This window comes from Leptonychotes weddellii, chromosome 14, assembly GCF_054177405.1.
Source record: "Leptonychotes weddellii isolate Sample4059 chromosome 14, ASM5417740v2, whole genome shotgun sequence".
Classification (NCBI taxonomy): Eukaryota; Metazoa; Chordata; class Mammalia; order Carnivora; family Phocidae; genus Leptonychotes; species Leptonychotes weddellii.
This window is the reverse complement of record NC_138382.1, coordinates 11,881,627-11,891,563: the sequence shown is the minus strand read 5'-3', so window position 1 is coordinate 11,891,563 and position 9,937 is coordinate 11,881,627. Positions and strand designations below refer to the sequence as shown.

Here is a 9,937-nt window from a genome sequence, read left to right as displayed (position 1 = left end):
TGCTCTATTCATTGAGACAGCCAGGTGCCCCCATTCCCATTTTTAAAAAAATATTTTATTTCTTTGAGGGGCGCCTGGGTGGCTCAGTCGTTAAGCGTCTGCCTTCAGCTCAGGTCATGATCCCAGGGTCCTGGGATCGAGTCCCATATCCGTCTCCCTGCTCAGCAGGAAGCCTGCTTCTCCCTCTCCCACTCCCCCTGCTTGTGTTCCCTCTCTCGCTGTGTCTCTGTCAAAGGAGTAAATATAATCTTCTAAAAAAAATAAAGATTTTATTTATTTGAGAGAGAGTGTGAGCATGCAAGTGGGGGGAGCAGAAGAGGGGGGGGTAGAGGGAGAAGCAGACTCCCAGCTGAGCAGGGAGCCCAATGCGGGGCTCAATCCCAGGACCCTGAGATCATGACCTGAGCCGAAGGCAGACGCTTCACTGACTGAGCCACCCAGGCACCCAGCCCCTATTCCCATTTTTAAATGAAGACATAGGCACAGAGAGGCTGGGCATCTTTGTCCGAAGTTGTGTTGCAGGGAGCTATGGAGTGGTTCTAACCCAGGCAACATGACTGAAGGGCCTCCACTCTTAGCCAAGACTGTGAGCACTACCACCACCAGGACAATAAACAAGAGACATCACATGAGCATCTCACTCATCCTCGGGCTTTCCCTCCTCATGTGGAAAGGACAGAACACCAGTGAGGGAGTAGGCGACTACCTACTGGTACTAGGCTACCAGATTTGGCTTCAAGGGAGGACTGGCTGCCCATCTCTGAGGGTTATCCATAGCCAGCCCTCTCCAGGTCTGCCTTGGTCTGCCTGGGGCTGCTGAGCCGCCTTGCCCAAGGTCATGCCACTTCCCAGGGTGCACGACATCCAATGACTAATTCAGGAGGCTATGTAAAGTTCTGGCATCTAGGGGCAATAATTCGGAGGTTGGCTGAGCCCGTTGCTGGGTTCACATGGCAGCTCAACTTTTCCCTCTGTCCCATCCTGCTTCCTGTCCCTCCCTCCAAAGGTGTTGACCTCATGGACATTTTTTAATGAACATCTTGCCACTCTGTCTCAGAGCCTGCTTCCCTGGGAACCCTATCTGTGACAACATCAATTCCATTGACCAGAGAAGTCCGTGGCCTCTCATTTTGTGTCCAGTGTAACTTCCGTTCACAATACAGATCTTCCTCAGCTCATGATGGGGTTACATCTGGATAAACCCATGATCAGTTGAAAATATCTTAGGTCAAAAATGCATTTAGTACACCTAACCTACCGAACATCATAGCTTAGCCTAGCCCAGCTTAAACGTGCTCAGAACACCCACATTACCCTATAGTTGGGCCAAATCATCTAACACAAAGCCCATTTTATAATGAAGTGTTGAATATCTCGTGTCATGTATTGAGTACTGTGCTGAAAGTGAAAAACAGAATGGTTGTCTGGGTACAGAATGGTTGTGAGTGTATTGGTTGTTGACCCTCGTGATCGCTGGGCTGACCGGGGGCCTCGGCTCCCTGTCTCTGCCTGGCATCATGAAAGAGTCTCATACCACTTCTGGCTGGACCAGGAAAAGATCCAAATTTGAAATCTGAAGTATAGTTTCTACTGAATGCATTTCACATTCGCACCATCGTAAAGTTGAATGATTAAGTCAGACCATCGGAAGTTGGTGACCGTCTGTAGTTTCAAAACCATCTGCCTTATTTTAAGAACCTTTGATTTTTTATGTTTCCTGATAAATACCCAAGAACGTAAATTTATAAAATTCTCAAAGGTCAGCCATACAAGGACACAGTGACCCCTTTTGTGTCGATAGACTTTATTTTTTTATTTAAAAAAATTTTTTTTAAAGATTTTATTTTTAAGTAATCCCTACACGCAACGTGGGGCTTGAACTTACAAGCCTGGTATCAAGAGTCGCATGCTCTACTGACTGAGCCGGCCAGGCGCCCCCCAGTAGGCTTTATTTAGAGAAGTTTTAGGTTCACAACAATATTGAGCAGAAGGTACGGAGTCTCCTACACCGCCTGCCCACCCCGTCCCCTGGGCACAGCATCCCCAGATATCCATGTCCATTTCCTTTGATTTTGGCAATAGGTATAGGTTATGCAAGTAAGACCTCTTTAAACCCAAAACTTTCATTAAAATAGTTTATGTGATTTTTTAAATTGTTATTTTTAATGTTTGAATGGTTAGCAGACTTGATTCCAACAGGCTCTTGCTATGCAGCTCGCTAGACTTTTTCTGAGTCCCAGTGTCCTCGTGTCTACAATTGGAATAACAATTTTTGGGAGGATTAAATTAGATAACATATTCAAACTCCAAGCAAAGTGCCTGGCACTTAATAAAGATTCAGAAAATGGGCATTTTGGGGGGAAGGTTTTCTTTGTCAGAGAGAGAGAGAGAGAGAGCACTAGCAGGGAGAGTGGCAGGCAGAGGGAGAAGCAGGCTCCCCTCTGAGCAAGGAGCCCAACCTGATCTGAGGACCCTGGGATCATGACCTGAGCTGAATGAAGGCAGACGCTTAACCGACTGTGCCACCCAGGTGCCCCTGCTTTTTTTTTTTTTTTTTTTTAAGATTTTACTTATTTGAGAGAGAGAAGGAGCAGGTAGGAGGGGCAGAGGGAGAAGGAAGAGCAGACTCCCCACTGAGCAGGGAGCCCCTTATGGAGCTGGATCCCAGGAGCCTGAGCTCAGGACCCTAGCTGAAGGCAGATGCTTAACCAACTGAGCCACCGGGGCACCTGCAACTGCCTTATTTCAAGAAACTTCCTCCCTCTCCTAGAGGGACAGGGGCTCCCAAAGTTGGGTAGTTTCATTAAGGTCTCAGCACTGGACGATGTTGCTATTGTGGAGGCATCTTTGCAAGGTTTTAATTAATTCGAGGATGTAGCACCGTTTCTCAAACTTACATATTCCAGGCATCTGTGATTCAGTAGGTCGTGTGAAGTTTGGGAATCTGAATTTTTCAAAGCTCCCCAGGGGAAGCTTATCATCAGCCAAGATTTGGCAACTTTTTGATTTCTACAAACTCCTGCACCAAACTCGTGGATATAGGGAATTCCCTTTCCCGCCTGCTGGGTGTGTCATGGTTACACGACTAAGGTTTTATTAAAAGGGTGGAAGGGGGGGGGGAGGGGAGGAAGAGCAACCCTGAAAAATGAACACTCCTATCTGTACAGTATTCACTGAAAGAGTGCCCTTTCGGGACAACTTCCAATTCCGTATTAAACAGAGGATGACGACTGCCTGGATTTGGCAGTCCTGCCGCTGTCACTAGCTGGGGACCTCGTGGGTCTGACTAATCAAGCCCCGGCCGCGCCCTCGGCGGTAGCCAAGCCTCTTCCTCGGTGGGAGCAGCTCCAGCGAGGGGCGGGGTGGTGGCGGCTGGGCTACTCCAGCCCGGGTGCGGGAGTCCGGAGACCCGTCCGTAGGCACTGGGGTGGGCGGGCAGCCACTCCGGAGTGACGCGGGCAGGGGGCGTGGGGAAGCGTCGTTGTATTTATTCTGGCCCGAGAGCCGGGTGCCGGCGCGGCTCTGCGCGGCCGGAGGAGCTGTCCCGAGTCAGAGAGCCAGCTGGTTCTTCGGAAAGCGCTAAGGGAAAGCGCTGAGAACTCGGCGCCCGCGGTTGGCCAGGTGGGGGCGGCCGTGGTGCGCCGGCCGGACTCACAGAACATTTTCGGGAATTATAGAAGTCCCTTTGGGGATGATGCGGCTCAGAGTCTGGCTCTGGCGGGAGCGATGAAGGCGCAGTGTCCAGCTCAGCCGTGGGGTGTTGGGGCGCAGTCAGGCTCAGCCGGGAGGCGCTGGGGGTGCAGGGTACAGCTCAGCCGTGGAGTGACGGGGGCGCAGTGTCAGGCTCAGCCAGGACAGGATGGGGGGCTGGCTCCCCCGGGGGTGATGGGGGCTCCTTGTCAGGTTCAGCCGGGGGTGATGGGGGCTCATTGTCAGGCTCGGCCACGAGGTGCGGGGGCGCCGGCTCAGGTTCACACTGGCCGGGTAAGAGTTTGCTGCCGCAGCCGGGGCCGCGGTTCCCGGCGCCGCAGCGGGAGGCACTGAGCGCAGGGGTCCGGAGCTCCCGCGGAGCCGGGCGGCGGGAGGAGCCCAGCGCGGCCACCGCCTCCTCCGGCCGCAGGCTCCTCCTCTCCCCCCGCCTCCTCCGTCTCGTCCGCCCGCCCGCCCAATCGGCAGCCCTCCGCCCAGCAGAGCGGGGACGCTTGTCTGGCCAGCGGAGGCTGAGCGCGACCCTCGCGAGCCGCGGCGCCCGCCGACCAGGGGCAAGCGCGACTCCCGGGACCCCGCTCTGCCCCGCGCTGCCGCCGCCTCCCTTCGTGGCGGGGACGCTGGGGCGCGCGCCGCCGGGGCCGAGGCTTCCTTCCTCCCGGAGGGGAAGGAGCGGAGAAAGCCGAGCGGCTGCTCCCGGAGCGAGCGAGCCGAGGCCCCTGCCCCCGAGGCTCGGGCTGGAGGAGGCGGAGGCGGAGGCGGAGGGAAGTGCGCGTCATTCCCGGGAGGAGAGCGTTTCACCTCCAGGCAGAGAGAGGCTGCGGCTGCCAGTTGCATAAAAGCAGCAGCGGCGGCGGCGGCGGCGGCGGGCGCGGGGCTCCCGGGGCTCTCTGGCCATGGAGAGAAGATCCGGACACGGGGACGCTAGGAGCTCGGCTCCGTCTCTTTGGACCGCGGTGTAGGCACCTGGAGTAGCCGACGCTAAGTGGGGGAGGGGAAGGTAAGCAGCGGAGGGCTTCCCCCCCCGCCCCGCCTCCCCAGCTGCGCGCAGGGGCCACCGCGAGGTCGCCGCCCGCGGCCCCGCGCACCGTCCCGGCTCCCGGCTCCCGGCTCCCGGCGGCCTGGCGTTTAGGCATTTCTGCGGAAATGGCAAACATTCTCCCGCCCTCCCCCCGCGCTCCGCGATTCCCGGTCTCTCCTCTCGATCCGGAGTAACCGGACTCCCCCGGAGTAAATCCTCTCCGTAAGAAAGGGTCTGGGGAATCGCGTCTTGATTTCTTTCTCTCCGTCTCTCTTTTCATTACGTTTACGGAGAAGGAAACAATGGACCTTTGAAAGTCGGTGTGAACAGCCTCAAACTTTCCGGAGAGGGTTGGGGTGGGGGGGATAAACCCCACAGGAAGCCGACCACGGTGAAAGGTTGGTGGAATGTGCATTGCAGAGCCTCGGCTTCCGTGCGCGCACGGGACGCGTTTGGGGGTGACCTTTGTCTCTTTACTATTCCCCTGGGTTGGTGAACCGACTCCTCACCCCTTACCCCGCTTTGTGTTAGTAAAAGTAAGGGGGGACTTAAAAATCGCTCGCAGCTTTCTTTACACCTGGGGGTAGCCTTAGCACTGGACCCCGCTCCCAGCTTTACTCTGCAGAGTTGGGAGGTCTTGGCAAGGGAGGGGGTCCTGCTCTGTGAGGAGTTCAGTAGTTAATGCCAGTTGCTATATCCTTTGCAATAAAACCAAGGTCCCGATGTCCCTGGATGCTCTCTGCTGAGGATTGTCACCAGACCTCGCTGTGGAGCAAAAACCACTCACTCAAATTCTCCGCCTAAGGTTAGGAAAACAGACTTTGATATACTTCCCCTTTCATCAACAGTCGGGGTGACGGATGGAGTGCTTAATAATTTTAAGAACTTTCATTCCACTCGGGAGCCGCTCACTGGCTTGTGGCCACTCTCCTGGTCTCAGAGTGACAATGTGATGCGCTGTTGCATAATTGCACGTGTTGAGGGTGTGCAGATGTTGTTTTCGGGAGCCCTTCCCCGGACGGAATGTGAATTTAGAGGCAGTGGGCTGGTGGGAGATTTCACCTGAGCTGAGGGAGGCCTCCGCCATGGGGGCGGCCAGACGTAGACATACGTCTTGGCAGGGGCTCTGTGTTAGAAATGCATTTCAGGTATTTAGCCTTAGGGTTCTTTGGTGGGCAAAAAGGAGGTATTAATCTTGAAGGAAACTTGCTATTTTCAGAATTGGTCTGGGCATCATGCTCTGGTTTAGGCACCTTTGATTAGCTATTCAAAGGGCTCTTCAGGGCTTGCATTTTTGGGCAAAGCAGAAGAAAGTGCGGTAGGCCCTGGTGCTTAGTAGACACTAGGTAGTACCTTCTGGTGTTGTGTCCTTTACCTTAAAGTCACTCCCCTGACTTTCTGCGGACCTGCACTCCAGGGTCAGTGTGTGGGGTGGAACTAAGAAGTCTGCCTCTGGGTTTCAGTTCATTCCACCTGATGCTGCTTTAGCTGATGAATGGGGTTTAAGCTCAGAAAATTAAGGTTAGAAGGGAATTTTGAGTCCTCACCTACCTGTTCTGCTTTAACAGCCTGTGAACGAAGCCGAGGCATGTGTGGACAGGGAGGTCGGATCAGTACATTCTTCTCCTGTGCTTGTTTAGGTTTTCTTGGTCACTGTGAATTGTTTGAGTCCAGGCTCCTTTGTTGATCTAACCTGTAACCTGCAGATTTTCCGAAGTCTCAGATTTCACAACAGGAAACCAGAATGGGACCACACCTCCTTCGTGTTCTAATGAACCTAATTTAGCCTGTTCCCAAGCTACTTTGGGAATGGCGGGAAGACAGACTAGAAAGTAAAGTAGCGTTGGGCCATTTCTGAAGTCGAAAGGCTACCACTAACTTTCCAGCTCTGCACCTCTGGGCCCTGAATTTGAGAATGATATGACGAGCCACGGTGCAGAAAGAGAACATTGGAATGCTTATTATTAAGTACAGTTTTAGACTCCCATGGCATATGGGATGAAGGGTGTACTTTGTAAAGTGCTATAAAATAGGATCTTGCATCATCCACCCACCCGCCAACCATGCGTTCAACTAACAATTATTATTCACCTACTGTGTGTCAGGCACTTGGGAAGCACTCTGAACGCCCACTGTGTGCTTGTCGGTAGGGAGAGGGAGTTGGATGGAGTGGTTCAAGCTTGGAAGTCACAGGGAGCCAAGATCATCTGTGTGGTGGCTTCTGTCTGTAAGGAAAGAGGAGCTGGTCTCTGCTGTTGAAAGGAATGAGTCTAGGCTGGGGGAAAAGGAAATGAACAATTAGAGAAAACCCAGGAAGTGTGTATGAGTGTTTGGAGCATCATGCATAGAATGCTTTAAGAATCCAGAAGAGGACCAGAGTGGGAATGGGGGGGGGGGGACAGTAATGAGGAAGCAATTTAGTGAAAAATAAAGTTTTCAAAATCAGACAAAAATAACAGGGGCTGAACAGTGGTGTCAGTGGTATCATTTTGAAACGTAAAGATTGGAGTACTCGAAGTCAGAATTGAGTTTAAAACGAGGCTCTGACATTTGTTAACCGTTTGCTGCTGGCCAAATGCCCTACTTCTTCACGTTTGTCCATCTGTAAAATTAGTTTGAGAATACTTTATTGAATTCTTTGAGGATTAACTTTTATTTAATTCGCTGTGTATATAATAAAGTGCCCTTTCCAGAGTGTTCTGAATCGCAGCTTGAGTGCAGTTTTTCAGATGGTTGTGTTGGTTATTGTCATAGAGCATTCCTCAACGTGTCCAGGCATCTTCCCATCCCAGCCACAGGAAACCCTTTCATTGCATTTGGGTTGTGAGCACTAATTAGAAGGACGGGCTGGCTCGTACAGTACCTCAATTGAGAGGGGCTTGTCTCGGTCTGTATAGTAACTGCCACGTTCTTCCCTCCCCCCCCCCACCCCGCCCCAATCTCCCAAGTCAAGCTAGCCCTTCTGCTTTTCTCTCTCCCAACAAGATGAATAGGGAAAAGGGAAAAGGAAGGAGAAGCCATGCATCTGCATTTTTGAGACCCTGACAGTGACCCTGACTAGTTTACTTCGTTTGTAAAGAGCTGGAATTTTCAACGATGCTATTAAAGAAAAACCTGTTCCCCCAGTAAGAACAGTTGCTGTCTGGGTGAAACGTGAATCTGGAAGCACTATTTGTTTTAACCTACTTGCCTTATTCTCCACTTGAAGTGGACTTAAGCTCATCTGACATTTTAATAAGTTGCTTTTGATAGAAATCCATACTCACATATTTAAAACTATCATGTTCAATGTGATTTGGGGGGGAGGGGGGCAGTACGAATGTAAATCACTTTTCAGGACATGGTGAATCTTAGCATGTAGTTTGAAAGGGCTTTAAAAATAATATTAAAATGAGGAAGTTGAGACCCAGAGAGCCTAACTAATTAGGTAAGGTCATATAGTAAATTAATGGCTGAGCAGGGACAAGAACCCCTTTGTCCTTATTTCCAGTCAGCGTTTTTTTCCCCCCTCTAATATACTCTTAATTTGTTCCTGTTTGGTTTTGTTAGCAATTTAGTTATTTTAATGTTTTAATGGGGAAGTAATTTGCATTTGGGCTTAGAAACCCATTGCAGCCAAGTTTAAAGCAGATACTCTACCTTTTTTGTTTGGGAGGATTTACCCATGATATGATGTACGCAGTGGGGTGATGTTACTTGTAAGAAATTTCTGGCAAATAGGGAACTAAGTGTAAAAATAATGTTAGCTTTACTTGCATTTTTCACAAATAGTACACGAATGTAAAATATTGTAGAAGTGCACATTTTTTAAAAAGCAAGTTCCTGGAAACATTATTCTGATTTGTGTTGTGAATCATAGGATAAAAGTGTGTTAGAAATATGTTGGCATGGTCTTTTGTTTTCCCTGTACTTGCTTTGGGAAGCCATTAATGTTGGTTGTCAGGAACTATGTTCAGCAAATATTTTATTGCATTCCTAAGATGTGCAAGGCTCTGTGCTGGTTGCTGTGAGCAGTACCAAGATGAATGAAGCATAGGGTCTTTATTAAAATGCCTCTTTAAAAAAAATGGCACAGACTGGGACGCTGTGTATGACTTAAAGCACAGAATTGCTATCTCCCATCAAATCAGTCCTTTGATCGATTAGGCAAATCTGCCTTGAAATTATTATTATTAGTCTAACCTTGTAGCCAGATTTGTAACATGACATTTATTTCCATTACATGGTCACAAGTGATCAGCCTTTGATATTTATTTTTTCAGGACTCTATCTTAGTTTGGACAATAAGTAAAAAATTGACAGCATTTGGAGACTTTATATTATGAAAAGTTTGCCTCAGAGAGCTTGTAGCAGTCTTTAATATAGTTTTTAAAATGGTCTTAACACTGCATAGAAGTGTGATTGGAACATTGTTGCCTGAAAGGATTGCAATTTAAGACGATCTATGTTGAGCCACTGAGAAAAGAATTCTCCTCATTGACTCTGAGTTTGATATAAGTATCTTAAAACATAGGAGTATCCACCACAAGCCAGATGTCTTGGTCATATCCAATTATGAAGTCTCTCCGAAGAGTGAAATTGTTACCGATTTGGGGGCTTCTGCCTAATTACTGGCTCGTACTTGGATACTGCCCATTTCCTCTTCTTATTGATGGTGACTCGCTTCCCTGAAGAATGAGTGATTTTTTTTGCATAGAGTGAGGTTGGAAAATTAATTATTAACATTTTAGACAGTGGAAAGATTAAGTTGAGCACAAGGACAAATGCCTGATTCCTGTTTCAGAAGGAATGAGAAAAATGAGTCATTTTGGTTTTCACTACTGCTGGTGGTACCCTTAAAATCCGCTTTGTATGAGGATTTATAAAATTCTCTTTCCTTAATGCCAAAGATGTGACTTTAATTGTGCAAGGGGTACTTGATGACAGCCATTCCCCAGCCACCCTAGGACATGCTCCGATAGAAGCGAAGTGCTAGTGATATTGAGAAGCTAGCAGTTTGGTAGCAAGTGGGCTGTGTATGGGGATAGAGCTGAAAAGGCCAAATGGAAGATGAATCGGCTTTTCAGCACAGTTAATGATGTCTTTTGATGAATGTTAATAGCTGCTTTCCCAAGTGCTTGTGCTGATTTAGACACTGCCTGTCCTCTCCATATGGTCACGCTTCACAATGTATGGTCAGCTCATGGATAACTGTCTGTCGGTGTGTGT

The 9,937-nt window shown here is 49.5% G+C and overlaps 1 protein-coding gene across 1 annotated transcript in view; it reads left to right on the top strand.

The window, feature by feature from the left end:
- Positions 1-4,202: 4,202 nt before the first annotated feature.
- Positions 4,203-9,937, top strand: part of CEMIP2 (cell migration inducing hyaluronidase 2) — a 79,924-nt gene continuing 74,189 nt past the window's right edge. Inside the window, exon 1 of the mRNA XM_081804064.1 lies at positions 4,203-4,708. The gene's annotated coding sequence lies outside the window, so the exon portion shown is untranslated. The remainder of the gene's footprint in view (positions 4,709-9,937) is intronic.